Here is a 17244-nt window from a genome sequence, read left to right as displayed (position 1 = left end):
TTAGGAAAAGATCCCTCTATTATAAATCAGAAAATAGGATCATTTTCAGTTTGCATACATCACCAAATATAAGAACAATGAAAATAATGGAAACAAAGTTCTGAGCCTCTTTTCTTTGTTAAAAGTGGAGACTGGCGAAGGTTAGTGAAGTACTTCCAGAGCTAAACTGGGAGTTTCTCTTTGTTACTGAATCAGGACTGAGAAATGATCAGTGAAGGAATTTTTAACCATGTGGTTTACGGTTACTTCAGACTTTGTCTGTGAACCACATAAAAATCATTTCAAGGGCCCAGTTTGGTCTCTCGATTTAAGAAAAGCCTCCTGCAGCAAAAGAAATCCAGTGATGGATTTTTGAATAAACTTTATTTTTAATAGAGATTTTTTAGAATAGCCTTAGATTTTCAAAAAATTGAGCAGATAATGTAGAGAGTTCCCATAGAAGCTCCCTTCAGTCCACATGTACTACTTCCTGTATTATTAAGATGTTTCATTAATGAGGTACAGTTGTCACCAGTTAAACCACCATGGATGCACTGTTGTTAACTATAGTCTTCAGTTTATTCAGATTTCCTTAGTTTTATCTAAAGTCCTTTTTCTGTTCCAGGATCTCATCCAGGTACCACATTGCATTTAGCTGTCATGTTTCCTTAGGCTCCTGTTGGCTGTGAGTTTCTCACACCGTCCTTATTTTGAAGATCATGGTGGTTTTGAGGAGTATATCATAGGTTACCCATCTTCTGGGATTTGTCTGGTCTTTTTCTCATGATTAGACTGGAGGTTTGGTTTATGGGAGGAAGACCACAGAGGTAAAGCTCTACTCTCATTACATCATACCAAGCATACATACTCTCAACAGAACTTCTGGCTTTGATCACCTGGCTGAGGTAGTGCTTGTCAGGTTTCTCCACTGTAGTTCTTTCCCTCCTTGTGATAGATTTTTAAAGTGCAGAAATGAATGAATAAATCTCGTCTTGGAAAGAATGTTCTACCAACAGTGTAGATGATACGCTGGCTAGAAAGAAAAAATTCTAAAAGTCTTTGGACAAAAATTGTTTGAATCAACAGCTGTGTTGTTTGGACCAGTTTTCCCTACTACTTGAAAATATCTTTGCCTCCTGTAGCCTTGACTTCCCCTGTTGGATTATGTGAACCTCTATGACAGGAATGATCGATGTGGGTGGTAGAGACCCTTTCCCAAATGCAGGGCAAAGCCAGCATTTTTATGGTTTAAAAACAGATGTTGTCTGTGTCAACACAGTGACTTCACTTAGGGAGAACTCAGGAGAGAAACTTTGCATAAATTCAAGACAAAACCTTCATGTCTACATAACCGCCACTCACTGGATAAGGACGTTGTGGCTCTTAGAATTTGAGAGGAGAAATATGAGGATTTATTTGAATAAATACATCTTTTAGGATTTTTCTTTTGTAAATACCCCCTCCAAAGAAGAAAAATAAAAAAAATTAACCCAAGATACTTTGAGCAAATATAAAGCACGCACGCATGCACACACACACACACACACACACACACATTGCTTCATGCACTAGTTTAGAGGTAGTAAGTTTTAGGTGTACCTTATACAAGAAGCTGAAGTGACTTCTTATTCCTCGTTTCTTGGTTCTGCGTCTTTCATGTTTATGCATTACCAAGCCTTCTCAAGGTTGAATGTGAGGCCCCAGAACCTACATTTCTCTCCCAAGGGGAGGAGTCATGTGCTTTATTCTGCTAGGAATGGAGCCTGCTTCAAGTTGTGATCAAGAAGATGTGTAGTTCAATTGGTTAGAGCATTGTCCCAATAGGTTAAAGCTGTGGATTCTATCCCTGGTCAGGGCACATAAGAAAATCAACCAATGAATGGGTAAATAAATAAGTGGAAAAGCAAATTAATGTCTCTCTCTGTTTCTAAAAAACAATAAACAGACAAAATTTTAAATAAAGAAAGGGGAAAGGTGGATGCCCTAATAAGAAAAGAAAATGAATTCTGAGGAGGGAAACATCAAATGCATACAGTAGTGTGACATGGTCACAGAAAAACGATGGTAGAGACTGCTTCATTTTTCTTTTGAATGGACTTTTGACCCAGAGAGGAACAACACGATGTGTGTTCAGCATCAGAATGGCAATCAAGACACCTCAACTGGAATCTCAGTTGTATAATTATTTGCCTCACTTGCTCTTAGGGTAGGTAGTATGCGATCATATTACTGCATGCACCCTCTGCAAATGTAACCAATGGGAAGTATATGTCTTCTAACTACCCAACAGGGACTATGAAAGGATAAAATGAGAACATGTTTAGAAAAAATAGTTTAACAAGAAAAATCTCTCTGTAACTCTAACAAAGTCCTAGAGTAACTTGTTTCAATTTTTAGAACCTGTATTTGGAGAAGGAGCTCTTCCTCCTTAACATCTCAGGTATAAAGCACTGAGGTGAGTATATCAAACAATAGATTTGAGAATACAAGCCATTGAGAAGGAACTGTTGCCCCATGCCTCAACATGGGTGAATCTCCCATGATATTAGGTGAAGGCAGGTGGGCACAAGGGAACAAAACATGCAATTCTATCATACAAGGCTCAGCAACAGACAAAATTCATCTATGAGGTTCAAAGTCAGGACACTAGCTAACCTTTAGGGTGTTAATAACTGATAAAGGCAAAAAAGAGTTTCTTGGATTCTGATAATACTGTGATTCTTGACCTGGGAAGTTGGTTATATGGTTATGTTCAGTTTTGCAAAATTCATCAAATGATATTCTTAAGATTTATTTACTTTTCTTTCTGCATGTTATATCTCATTTTAAAATGTTATCCTAAAAATGTTTCATGTTGTTAAACATCAATCAAGTTTCAAATGACAGAGGCTAGAAAACAAGGGCTTGCGAGATGAACTTAGGCCTCAAATATTTCTGGCTAGCACGATGTCTTAGAAATTTGGGGCAGGACAGTAGTGGTGAGCTTGGAGTTTTGGGGAAGTGTTAGATATACCACCTATTTCTCCATTTTCCTCATTATTCTCTAAAAGGCCATACACGCCCACTTCATCTCAGTGTGTTATGTGCCTGAACCCTGAACATATCTGACTTCAAAGCCCAGCAATTATTAAAATCCTGACTCCATCACATCCCAAACAAATGACCTTGGGCTGGTTATGTAGCCTCTTTGTGTATGTTTCCTCACTCCAAAATTACAATACATTCCCAGGAGTTTGTTTTAAAAAAATCAACAAGATCAAATGGGCACTTGATGTCATGCCAGCCACACAACATATTCTAAACAAATGGAAATTATAACTGTTAGTAGCACTAGTAATATTGTCATAAATAGTAAAAATGTTTAATGAAATAAAACTGATGGTCACTTGCTCACTCTCAAAAGTCTGCTGCTGAGCTGTGCTTGTTCAGATGCCATTTGCCACATCAGGGTTTTCCTTGACCACTTTTAATAATGAGTTTCTAGATCTGGATATTGGGGGCTGTAAATTTCCCTGGTGACTATTGCCAAAGACAGGGAAGGAAAGACTTGTGTAATTACCACTTGTACTTCCACCAAACACATGCACTTGAGTCAAAGCAAGGGTTTTAGACAATAAAGCACCGGATTTTAAAAATGCTGGCAAGACCTGCTCTACTTGTGTGATACAAAATGTATGCCTGGTGAGAAAAACAGAAAAAGGACCAATACTGATGCCGCAGAAGACTTTGCATTGGATGGGACTATTTTCCCACTCCCTCCCAAATGCTGCAGACATCTGGAAGAAGAATTAAAGCTTTAGAATTAGCCTGGGATTGGTTGGGGACCAATGTCCTTGCCTGTGGCCAGAATTCATGACCTTGGTTTTAATGTTCCTTTGGTAAGGCAAGTGGCCTTTCTTAGTTTATTTTACAGCATGGTTGTTTGCAAATGATGCCATGCTATTCAACATCCTTCAAACAAGGCAGCTTAATGGGCTCAATAGAAATATCCCAAGACAGCAACAAGCTAGGACTTTTGGAAATATTAAGACACTTCAACTTCATTTGGAAATGCTCAATACAGTCCTTTGCAGGTTGTAGGATACGGCCCCATACTCTGGTTAAAGATGTGTTTGTTTCTGAGCATCACGTTTTTAGTTTCTGAGAAAGAAAGTACCTTGCCTTTGGATTCCCCCAAGTGTTTTATTTGGGGGAAGAAGAAAACGAATAAGCTTATTTTTTCCATTGCAGTGCCTGTGTATGAGCAAGATAACGTTCCAGCAGCAAGCTTGACTTGACTTTGTCTCTGGAAGGAGCTGTCCATATCAGCACAGGACCAAAGCAAGTGACAAAAAGTAGAGCAGGCTAAGCAGTGTTAGGGGACTGAATTGGGATTTCTTAGAATGACCACTCCCAAATCTCCTAGACTAGAAGAAATTAAGAAGTCATGGAGAAGAATTTCCCCAAGAGTCTTATTTGACTGGTCAAAGAAACCCAAATCCAGGAAATCCAAAAGTGACCAATTCTTAGAGAACAAGCTCAGAGTACAGCACGTGGTATTTCTGAAAGTGTCAATGCCCTCCTACCAAGTTCATGGAAAGGGGCCTTATTTTCCTTCCAACGGTTACATCTCATGTTGTTCCAGACCAGTGAAAAAACATAACAAAGTAGTTGACTTTAAACTACAAAGACTCAAGTCAGCAGGAAGATATAAACATTTCCTCCAGGTGTTTGGACGGGCAGTGCCTTTTTCAAAGTCGAAGAAGAAGAACCAGGGGTAGCATTTTGTCTAGTACACCGATTTTCTGTGCATATGCCCTTGGACTCATTAGCTCAAAGCATGGATTCCTGCTGGCTCACCAGGATTCCTTTTTCCCCCTGCTTGGGTTTGTACAACTCACTTGGCATCAAAAGTATGCAACTGAGGCTCTGGCCAGGTAACTCATTTGGTTAGAGCATCATCCCAATATACCAAGGTTGGGGGTTTGATTCCTGGTCAGGGCATATACAAGAATCAATCAATAAATGCATAAATGAGTGGGCACAACAAATAAATGTTTCTTTCTCTCAAATCAATAAATTTAAAAAAATAAATATATACCTGAAAATAATAAAGAGTATTTGACTAAGAGTGATGGTGAGGTCAAAGGTGAGTTGTTGTATTCCAGATTTTGTACAGGTCAGAGATAGTTATGGTCATCTTTCCTTAGTCTTAATATCAGAGTAAATGACAAGATCCCCCTAAACATTTTTATGTGTCACAGTTTATCTCTGAAGAAAAGAAAGCAGAAGCAGTTCTTTGTAGAACAATTCTCCCTTTATCCTCCCAAACTGTGCTCGTAGGTATGATTAAATATAACAGAGCTTGGTAAAATGGATACCACATTTGCAGCAAGGAGCTGTATTTTCTTTCAACCAATGCTTTGGGATAATTTGGTGTCAGTTTAGGCATTGGTATTAAAACACTTCATTTAACTTCAGTCAAATGCAGCTGCAGAAATCTCATTTAAAAGACAGTCATTTTGCACTAAGAGCACCTGACTGGATAGTAGCCCATGGTGGTAACTAGCCAATCAGTTCGTGCATTTGATTCAAATTTCACAAGATAATTGTTTCATTTCCAGGTCTGTCTCTAGCTCACCATTTGACCTTGGACTAATTGCTTAATCTCTCTTGGCTTCAGGTTTTTTATTTGGAAACCGGCAATAATAATAACTTCCAACTACATATCTCATCCGGGTATTGAGTGGCTTAATGGGGTCATGTTTGTAAGGTCCTAGAAAATTCCCAAGAGGAAAACTTGTACCATGTTTGCAATTCTGGCTGGTGATGTTTTAGAACTGTGGGAAAAAAGGGCTGGATTTAATGGGATCATTATCACAGATGAGTGTTCTTTGCTCCCATATCACTAAGGAATGGAAACCTTTTGAAAGCAGACCTGTCCATGACTATGAAACCTCTGATTCTTCTTTGTTGGTGCAATAATCTGCAACTCTTGAGGTAAATCGATCTTTCTCCTCTAAACAGTCCATGGAGCTCTGAGGAAGGTACCATGGCTTCATGGCCATAGGGAATAAAATAACACCTGCAATTTTCTGCTTCAGTGATATATTGGTTGACTTTTTGGGTCTAACAAGCTTGGGTTGAGTTCTGTCTTGGTCAGTCTTTGGCTGGGTGACAATGAGCTAATCTCTCAACCCTCTTATGCTCCAGGGCCATTGGGAGCACAACCTTCAAGTAAAGTGCTTAGCACAATATCCGGCACATAGTCAGCTCTCAGGAAATATTACCTATAGTAATATTATGTGTAACCATAACTGCAGAATTAGGGACGACTAGTCCCCAGTTAACCAAAACCTAACTCATCAGATCTTATGCTTTCACAGAACCTGGCAAATTGCAGCCACCCATGAACAAGACCCTCATTTCGTGAGCACTTTAGATTTAGGAAAATAGCAAATCAAAAGGAAACAACTCAGTGTCAGGGATTTATGCAAATTCTTATGGTGTGTATTTCTGTCCTCTCTGATCTTCCCCAGCTCCTTGACATTCCAGGTGCAGGCCTGCAGAATGGCTCTGAATAGATGACACTTACTCAGAAGGAACTACATGCCAAGCATTGGGTTGAGCACCGGGAACCTATTTTCTCATTTGTAGTCACAACAACCCAGGGGGGTAGGTACTGTTGGGAACCCCTTTTACGGGGAGATCAGGGTACTGTGGTTTGGTAAAGTTAAGTTATCCAGTGCCATGTTGCTACTAGACAGAGAAGTCAGGTTTCAATCCTCTCTCTGAATCAAAGTCCTGTTCTAACCCAGTGCTGTCCAACAGAAAATAAGGTGAGCCATGCACACAATTTTACATTTATGAGTCACCACATTCTTTTAAAAAGTAAAAAGAAGTGGGAGAAAATAATTTCAGTAATATACATGTTAATCAAATACGTCCCAAATATGAGCATTTCAACATAATCAATATAAAAATTATTAATGAGATATTTTAGAAATTATTTTTTTATCCCAGATCTTTGAAATTCAGCTTCTGCATTGCCCTTCTGGCCCATCTTGATCTGGGCCAGCACAGTTCGTGTGTTCAACAGCAACACATGGCTCGTGGCCACGGTCCTGGGCAGTGTGACTCTATCCACTGCCCCACTGCGCCCGAGTCTTTGAAGATTTACCTGGTAAACCAGGTTTACCACTCTGTTTACTGAAGAAGGAACTAATAGATTTTCCACTCTTAACAAAGGTAATAAAAGCAGAGTTTTAAAAGTGTAGCAGGGGTTTTGCATGTTAATTTTTACATTCTCAATTTACCAAACAATTAATTCACCCTCAAAGGATAGCTTTTTCTTGGAACATTCAGCTACCTGAGCCTTTAGTTTGTTATACATAATATGCATATTTATACAAATTGATGCAAATGAATAACCATGGAGTGAATGACTGAGTATATAAATGACTGAGTATATTCACTACCATGGAAGAGGAAGATCTCTCAGGCAGGAAGACGTGTTAGCATCATCAGGGCAAGAACTTTATCTAAGCTCTGCCCACCTCTGTTGCTCTTCCTGTAGCACAGTGCCAGACACACAGGCTTGCAGGAAATATTTTTTGTAGAATAAACTGATGAATCCACATGTAAAATCTAGTTACTTAAAATTATTTTCCTAATGAGCATGGTGAATGCAAGGTCCTTTTTCTCCCTCCTCCTCAATATTTGGATTTTAAGGTCCAAAGTCAACCCCTATTGATTTATTTAAATAATTTAATTGTGTTTCCAAATGAAACAGTATCAGAGAGACCACAGCAATCCAGAGCTTACTTTTAAAAGGTAGTTGTTGACTTTCCCACTGGTAGCCTCAAATACGTTGAAGCCAGATGTCCTGTGCATGTAGGTATAGGTCATAGGCTGCATCATCCATCACCCAGCGGCAGAGTGTTTTTTCTCCAAGAGAAACCCCTCACATACTCTGTTCCTGGCTTGGACCTCAGCAGCTCACCTTCAAAGTGCTCCCAAAATCCCTGCTTGACTCCCATACGGGTTCTATTCCCACTCTAAAGCACTCATACATTAGCACACTAGTGTTCACTCCCCATGATTTCTTCCTGGCCTGACAACATGCCCTGTCTCAAGGGAGCTGAGGATGGTGTGAGATCAAATCTCCTTTAGTCTCTGGGGGCTGGTCCAACCTCAGCAGGGAACAGGTTATCTGCCATTTACCTGACTTTGCCTCTTTTACTTAAATATTAATTTTCCTAAAACAACCAAATGTTATATATTGTCAAAATTCTTTTAATTGAAGCTATGAAACCCAATGCAAACTGATTTCATGAACGACAGATAAGGAGGGTTAGTATGGGCTTCACCCCCGGGCTCCAAAAGGTCAGAAGACCAAGGCCTCATTTTCTTTCTTCATTTCTGGGCTCTGCTTACTTTTATGTTGCCTTCATTTTTAACACTGCTGTGTCATGTGGTCCTTTTCAACCCCTCACCCTGAAACTCCACACTTACAGCCAACCAGGTTGCTACCCTCAAAGGAAAGTATATCGCCTTATCTCACTTTTGCCAAAGCAAAATTCTGAGATCACCATTCATTGGTCTAATCTTCGTCACATGACTCATCCTGGATTGTCCAGGCCTGAGTTACATACTCATAGCTTGAATCAGGGTGCGAAGGCAGCCTCACCAAATCTCCTGGCCAGGAAGAGGAGTCTAGGTGAGTATTGTCCTCAAAGGACAATCAGGTTCCCCCACCAGAGAAAGGGAGAAACGATGCTGGAGAGGCAACAGCTCTGAGCATCTAGATGAGGTGTCCTGTCTCCAGAGCTGACATAGTCCTTTATCTTCTTTCTTTAATAACAGGTCTGCTTTTTCTCTATTGCTGTGACTCTCACATACCTCACTGTGTAGCATTAGTAAGCATTACCCTGCTCAGAATTATTGTGTGTGTCTCAGTATCATGCTTTATTGTGAGCTCTTGAGAGCAGGAGCTATTGCTCATTCATTCTGCATGTCCAATACTTCGAATAATCTCTGGTACACAGTAGAATATCAAGGGAAGTTTAACCAAAAAGAAAAAAAGAAACAGATGTACTACCCAGGAGTCAAACTCCTGGACTCCGAGACCTCATGCAAAAATATGTTCACCATTTTATGGCCAAAGTGAAAACTCTCCACCATGAGGAGTGATGTTTGGAAGCAAATTAACGGATATACTATCATGAGACTGAACAGCTGAGTTCAAAACTAACTAACTAACTAACTAACTAAATAAATAAATAAATAAAGAGAAGCAATTGAATCATGGCCATGTGACTACTTCATTAGGTATATGGCAATATGCAAATGAATTTTCTGATGGTGACCCACTAGGTGCAAGTAACCCTTCTATATTGCTGACCCTCCTTGGGGCTTCTAGAGTGGCTCACCAGCACAGGGAGACATCCCTAATGTTTAACTTGGTTCTTAAGCCCTTTAAACCCTGTTTTAAACCCAGGGAGCAAAGAGGCCACAAGTCCAGTGACCTCATCCAAGCAGCAGTAACATCCAGGGTATGTTCACAAACACGTTTTGGTATTCCATGTCACACATACATTTGAGACTTTCTTATGGATACTGTTCATATGTAGCACCTAGTGAGTGCTCAGTAATTATCTGTCGACTAAAATGGACAAGCCAACATGATCGGGCATATACAATGCTAATTTAATGAATGAATGAATGAATGAATGAATGAATGGGTATACCATAAATACTTGTTAAATGAGTGGTTGATGATCTACAGTAGATGTTCTATGGATATTTGTTGAATGAGAAAACAATACAATGAATGAGTGAATGAATGAATGAGTAGCCTATCAGTCCTGGTTACAGCTATTACTTTCCATGCGGATTAAACTGTCTTTATTGCCTTTATCTATAATTCAGTCCCAACAAAAAGACTGTCAAAATTTATGATTTGTTTCTATTTTGTTGTTGAATTTTGAAATAGATGCTGTTATCATATGGATTGGATCCCATTTTAAATAGCAAAGAGACATATTCAAACATCCTTGAATGGAGCATACAGAACTAGGGAGGGATGGTGCTTATGTGCCGACTAATCTCTGTTATGACATATCTGCGTGACTGAGAGGATCATGCTCCCGGGTTGAGAAGAAGAGGGTTGTCCACAAAGGACATGTGAGTGGAGCCATCATGTTCCTGTATATATTCAGTAGATATATGTACCGGCTGAAATAGGTAAATTTAATCCTTTGCCATCATTCATTTCACTTTCTTGAATTCTGTGGTATTTCCAAGGAGTAACTGCTTTTCTTCTGGGTTAAATAGAAATCTTTGCTTAAGTCAGAACCACTTACCTTAAATACATTCAGCAACATTGGGATCTTTTGCCCTGGGAGTGTTTCTCATGTTTTTCAAAGTCAGTGACTTGTCACTTGACCTTAATGGATGCTTATAAGAACACCGAATCAAGGATTAAACTGAGTGGAGGAAAAAAAGCCCTTATTCAAAATTCATTGATTTATTGAGACAGATTTGGGAAATTATACCAGTGTCACCTTACTGAGCTTTGATGATTACAGTGGCAAAGCATACAAAATTTAAAAAACTTGGGATTTAATTCTGGTATTTAGAATTATTTTTGGTCTCCTTTAAGTAGGTTGATATTTTAAAAGTAAAATATTATATTAGAATCACTCCAGTTAAAATTTAATAAGACGTGAGATTGTTATGATGTCAGAACATTCTTGAAAAGTTAAAAAATGCCATCAGGTTCTTAGATGTTTTGTGCACAGTTTGGTGCCAGGAAGACCAAGTAATTGACCAGATAGGTAAACTCTTGACTTTTTATTTGGATATTTGGCTATTATGCATCTCTTAAAATTTTTCTCACGCATTGGTTTGATATTAAACAGTCAGGGTCACATAGCTGAGACTGACAGGAAGAGATGTTCACATTCTTAATCAGTCCCGAGATGCCAGGAGCACGTGCTCTCTCAGGGCAAAGTCCGGTTCAGCACACACTCAAATGCATCCTCAAGGTGGGCTCTCCAGGTCAGTAAAGAAGGGCTGTTCATTGCTGCTTCTCGGGAGGGAGTAGATGTGATCTATGTGAAATCTTGTTCGAACAAAATCTGAGCATTATCCTGCTGCTTTCTAGTGAGATCTATTCTCCTGCCAGCCAGTGTCACATGTTTAGGTCCAAAATTTTGGGAAAATACTACAGTTTTCTAGATCCTTTTTTTCAGGAAAAAAAGGAACTTAACTAAAGGTTAAAAAACCCGCTATTACATACCCAAAGGAGTATGGCTGTGTAATGGGTTGTTTGCGAACAAAAGTAATTATTGCGAACATTTAATGCAGATTTCTAAATCCTAATACACAGATTTAGGCACACAATATTGAAAATTGTAAATAATAGATAGGACAAAATAAAAATTCCAGCTTTTTCTTCTCTCTCTCAGATAAGAAAACTTCTTTCATGTTAGTAAAGAGACTTGTGTTCTCCAGAAATGGTAAATCTGTGTTCTAAATCCAGCATCTAGATGCCCAGTGGCCCATATAAAATGTAGGCTAGACAAGACTGACTATTTTATTTTAAAAAAAAAAAAGACCAGTGAAAACAACTTTTCAGAAAAAACTGTGACAAGAGGGGAGAGTAATCAAATACTGTCTTTCTTCAGAGGAAAAGTATTTCTCTTACCAGACTGGATCCACTTAAGGCAAGCCTCGTGTGGGAGAGGCCAAGAGAAAAGTGTGGACACACTTCAGGAGACAGGGAAATGCCTTTAAAAAAGTTTTGTTTTTATTTTTAGGTAAATTAAATATGGTGATTAAGCCTCTATTATTTAGAGTCAAGTTACCAAGGTTTAAACACTTGCTTAGCCATTATCTGGCTGTGGGCATGATCATTCATTCATTCATTCATTCATTCATTTTATTCTGAGCACTTTCTCTGTGCCAGTCACTGGAGGTTATGGCTTTGAACAAGGAAGCTAAAACCCCTGCCCCTGGAGCTTATGCTCCAGTGAGGGGAAACAGAAACAAACAAATAAATAAACATGCATGTAAATGAAATAAGATAATTTTAGACCAGGATGAAAGAAGAGAATCATACAGAGAACCATTGTCAGGGTGAGCTGGGATGCATTAGGTTAATATGTGCACTGAGGTGCTGACCTAAAAGGAGTGAGGGTGCCCAGCTCAGAGGAACAGCTTTTCAGGCAGATGGAACAGCGAAGGCAAAGGATACATTCTGATGAGACTCGCAGGCAGGTTGACTGGGTTAGGCTTTATCTGGTAAACCAGGGAGTCCTTGAAGGATGTTAAGCAGGGGAGTGATGTGGTTTGAACTATACTGGGGAGAGGGAACACTGTCCCCATCAGGGATAACACAGGAGGAGCACCAAGACCAAGCCCTTTTTGGAGAGCAGGGAATTCAAAAGACAATGCTCATACAAGGCTAGAATTCAAGGTGGTGTCTCAGTATGAGTGCTGTGGTTTGTGATGGTGGTAGTAAAATGAGGGCAAGGAAGTCATGGATTCATAACAAGTCAGTTAAGGAAACAAAGACAAATCTTTGAGAGCTCCACTGAATTGGACTTGAATCAGGCTTTCCTGGTGTGGCTGATTCTGGTGGTATTCATGTTTGGTGTTCAGTGGAGTGAACTGGAAGTTTTCAAGACTCTTTTCTTTCAAGGTAAGTCTCGTGCAGGAGAAGCCAAGGGGAAAAGTGTGGGCACATTTGACGAAACAGGGAAACACCCTTAAAAATAGTTTGTCTTTATTTATAGGTAGTTAAAGTATGGCGGTTAAGCCTGTGTTATTTAGAGTCAGAGTACCAGGGTTCCAACTCTTAGGTTTGAATATTATATTACCTTGGGTTTATAGAAATTGCGATCTCTTTGAAACTTTCCTTTTCTCTACATTGTGTGGATAATAAGAGGATTTACCTTGTGAACTAGTAAAGAGGAAACAAAGCAATAATAGGAGAGTTCACACAGTGAACTCTGTGGGTGGTATCTGGCACATAGTAAGAGCTCAATAAATAATACCAGCACTTATTATTATGTAATACTCATTATTATCTCAGTGTTTATGGAATTCTGTCCTGCAGACATGATAGATAATCTCATAATAGCCTCCCACATCTCTGGCCATTTTCTGGGACACCTGGTTCCTCCTATCTCAGGCAACTTGTTTGTCTCAAGATTTTACCCAGGACCCAGGGACAGATATCCCCAGTGTTGACATAATCACAGCAGCTACTTCCATAGGCAGAGGCTGGATGGAGGCCTTTTGTACATCACCTCAATCATTGAAGCATGCCTAATATATTCTATTTCACAGGTAAGAAAAATCAAGGCTCAGAGGGAAAGTGACTCCTGTAGGGTCACCAGTCCGTAAGAAGCTGAGATAAGATTTAGACTCAGGTCTGTTTGACCCTGATATCACTTAAAACTCAAAAAACACTGAAGCATCCACTCAGTGCCCTCCTTGCCCCTATCACCCTCCCCCCGCCGCCCCCACACACAAGCACTGGACTACAAAAATAAAGAGGGCTCTGAGTTAGGAGGCCATTTTGATAAGTTAGGAGTCCCCATTGGAGGAGAGCTTGAGAATTTCAAGGAGCCCCCTTAAGTCAGTTCAGTGCCCAAATGTATCCTCTAACCTCAAGGGAGCCTCTGTACCCCGCAGGCCAGTGGCTGACAGAAATACAATATGACAATATTACTTTGACTGTGGCCATGTAGTGGTGAGGAAGCTCCTGATCCCCTTCCGGTCTCTTTGTTGCCTGTAGTGCTCCATCTGGGGGCCCCTTGCAGGCAGCCCTGGCTGGTCTTGACTCTGAGGTGAAGGAGTAAACATTTTGGGTGTCTTTATTAGTTCATTTCAGAAGACGGAGCCTGTTTGTCCCTGGGGCCCACCCCTCTTTTATGGCCTCCAGCCCTTCTTGACAAATTCTAGCGACTGGAGAGAAAACCGCTTTCCACAGTGGATCATGAAAGCACCACCATAAACCCAGGGCTATAAAATATTATTTGCCTGGTATAAAAGGGGGTAGATTTTCCCAGAGTGTCAGCCCAGGCGCTGCTTTCTCCCACAGACAACGGTGGCATAGGGATGAGATTGTCTATTAATTCCTTATCTTGCACTCCGTTTTGTGAAATAACCATGTTGGGAAAGCAACCAGAAATACTGATTTATTTTTTCCACAGACTCAAATGCATTTTTAATGAGCGGAGCAGGGTGATGCCTTGCCAGTGTGTCTGCAGATGACTCAGTCGAAGTACATATACCCAAACGCACACATGGTTTGTAACGGGAAGAGGTGGGGTTCCCAAACCTGGAGGTTTGTGGGACAGGGCCTTTGAAGATGGAGATAGAGAGGAATAGATTTCCCTCCTCTGCACTGTTCTCTGCTCAGCCACATCAACAAGTGGGACTGGCTTTTGCAACTAAGCCTGACTTTCCAGAGCAGCAAACCCTGTGGGAAATCTCAAAGTGGCTTTCCAGTTTGTTCTCCTTGATATTTTTCCTCTGGAAATAATCCTTTCATCCATGCATGGATTCATTCAGTCATTCAACAAATATTATTGAGCTCCTACTAAGTGCCAGGCACTGTTAGAGCCTTGAAGACACTGTCACAGAGCTTAATTGCCTCCTCATGGGGCATGATCTCAGCGCACCCACTATTCATGTCATCAGACAAAATCCACAGTCCTTCATCCGAAGAACTTGGGGTCAGGTAGGTTTGTTGGAAATTTTGGAATTTTTCTGAAAGACAAAGTAGGGCATATGATTATTTAGTTTGCAAAGAGCCCCCATGAGGTCTGGGGAAGTACCCAGTAATCCAACACTGTTCATATTTCTTCTGTGAACAGTATGAACATTCACTCTAACTGGGATAAATTAATACTGTAAATGGCCCTGTCACGTGAGGTTTAGTTTTGCCACAAAAGGAGTTTTAAAAATCTCTGTTTTCAGAGCTGCTTTTTACAGAAGAGCAGGTACCCAGGCCCAGTGAGTGCCTGTCTCCCCCCAAGTGCTCCAAGAGCATTTCTGTTCATTCTCCCCACATCCCCGATTTTCAAGGTCACCCTTGACATTTTCACTTCATCCCTGCCTGGTAGGTCATCACATTTCTCTTTTTCTTTGTTGTGTGATAGGTCATAGTATTTGTTTTTGTTTGTTTGTTGTTTTATTGTTATTGTTGCATGCGTATGTAAGATGATTCTGCAGCACTATTAGGCTAAATTACTTGTCCAAGATTTCACAGCAAGAAAGTGGTAGAGACGGGATTGGAACTCCAGGTGTCAGAGTTCATACTTTCACACACTACCTAACACCACCTTCCACTAGAGGAAAGACAGCAAAGCAAGAAATGAAACTGTTGGGTCTGTGTCGACAAACAAGCAAAGACACTTGCAAAGAAAATCATCTAGGTAATTCAGAATATAACAATTAAAAGATCTGTGGTTGGGTAGCCAGTATTTCTGGACTGGCTAGTGTGAATGGATCAAGTTCTTGCATTAATGGCCCTCTCCCTCTTAGGAATAGCATCATCTAGGTGCACTGCCTCCAAGCACTCAGGTGCGCAGTGACTTCAGCACCCTCTAGGACAGGGGTGTCGGACTCATTTCAACAGGGGCCACAGCAGCCTCGTGGTTGCCTTCAAAGGGCCAAATGTAATTTTAGGACTGTATAAATGTAACTACTCCTTAACTAAGGGCAAGGAGCTCTACATTTGGTCCTTTGAAGGCAACCTTGAGGCTGATGTGGCTCCCGGTGAAAATGAGTTTGACACCCCTGCTCTAGGAGCTACATTCTTAGCCTACTCATTTCCACTTCTCAGTGTCTCTGCCCTCCCTGGAACTGGATCTGAGGAATGGATGCCCAGAGGGCCTGTGTGGTTCCCCAGCCAGGAGAATCCCAGACAGCAGTGGCTGAGCAAAACAGAGTAGGGAGAGGAACTGGGGGAGAGTGGATCTGCCAGGACAGAGACTCCTCTTGTTTAGACCCTCATCTCCAAAGGGCAGATCTCAGGCTATACGGGAAAACTGGACAATGCTCACGGTGGTCATTAAGTGGTGAAGGCCTGGCGAGGGTGAAGGGAAAGTAGAATCAGGAGATGGAGAGATTTCCGGAGGGGATCTTTGATAACATTGGGCTGTGCCTCCTGAAGGCTGTGTGTGCCCCTGGAGAAAGCAAGCCCCTCTAGAGCGAAGGCATCTTTTGCACTTTGTGCCAAGCCCACTCCTGACACTTTGGTGTTCCTGGTAAAGGAGGTCGGGGCTGGGAAGGGGTCCAGTCAGCTGAGACAAGTAAGGACTAGGTAGGGACTGTGAAGGGTGTGACAGCGTCACCAGAACCTCTCCCTGCAAATGCTGGGATGGTCACCCTGGGGTGGGAATGGGGTAAAAAAGTAGAAAAACAAAACAGCCATTCCCCGAAGTACCCAGGCTAGGGTTTTTCCCCTAAGGTGAAGTGCATGCCACATGGATGGCAGAAGTTGAGGTGTGTGTGTGTTTGTCTGGCTGTCTGCCTTCCACCTGGAATGTCTGGGGAATGGGGAGGATTGAGAACAAGAATTGCACTCTAGTGTGAGGCGTTATTTGGGAGCCTGAAGGTGGAGGCACACATCCACCAACCGTACTCAGACTGGGTTCCAACAATCGCAGGTGACTGACTGGACGTGTCTAGAAGTTCCAGTGCCTGGAACCCGGTTTTGCTGAAGTTCGAAGGCTTCTTTCTCACCTGAGGGCTCTCTCACCAAGATCCATCCGGCAAAGACGACGCGTTCCATTCGGATGTGCTGGGGTCCCATTCGGTTCAATCGTGCACCCAAGTACCCAAATCTACCACAGGGGGGGCTTTGCAGGATGTGTGTGACTACCTTATTCTCTAGCCCCGGAGCTTAGAGACCTTCCCCCATGTAGTAAGAGTGCAGAGGAGGTCCTCTAAGAGGTTCCCTGCCAGCGCAGCAGCCCCCGTGCAGCCCCAGAGGAAGTGGCCTGGGACACGCAAGCCAGAGTCCAGCCTTGGAAGTTGGGGTTCAGCCTCCCGCGAGTCGGCGGTTTCGGAAGAAGAGCAGAGAGAGTCGGGTGACTGGCAGGCAGCGGCCGCGGAGTGGATCTTTCTCTTTCAGCAGATGCCTGGGGGATGGGGAGCCGAGAGAAGGGGGCTCTTGCAGGGAGTGTATCCCGCCCCCCTGCACCCCAGCCCGTGGTACGACTTTAAAATCCTGCGGAGTTTGTCATAGGCCGGCCTCACCACGCA

General features: G+C 41.6%; 1 long non-coding RNA gene across 1 annotated transcript; it reads right to left on the bottom strand.

Annotated features, from left to right (window-relative positions):
- Positions 1–3805: 3805 nt before the first annotated feature.
- Positions 3806–15656, bottom strand: LOC118983653 (uncharacterized). The gene is made up of 3 exons (XR_005065754.1): positions 15589–15656; positions 14329–14333; positions 3806–3816 (listed from the first exon to the last, which is right to left on the bottom strand). It is a non-coding gene; the product is annotated as an uncharacterized LOC118983653 (long non-coding RNA).
- Between the last annotated feature and the right edge of the window lie 1588 nt (positions 15657–17244).

The sequence above is a fragment of the Sturnira hondurensis genome, unplaced genomic scaffold, assembly GCF_014824575.4.
Source record: "Sturnira hondurensis isolate 20B ecotype Veracruz unplaced genomic scaffold, ASM1482457v3 Scaffold0002840, whole genome shotgun sequence".
Lineage (NCBI taxonomy): Eukaryota > Metazoa > Chordata > Mammalia > Chiroptera > Phyllostomidae > Sturnira > Sturnira hondurensis.
The sequence above is the reverse complement of the archived record's forward strand: the minus strand, read 5'-3'. Positions and strand labels throughout refer to the sequence as shown.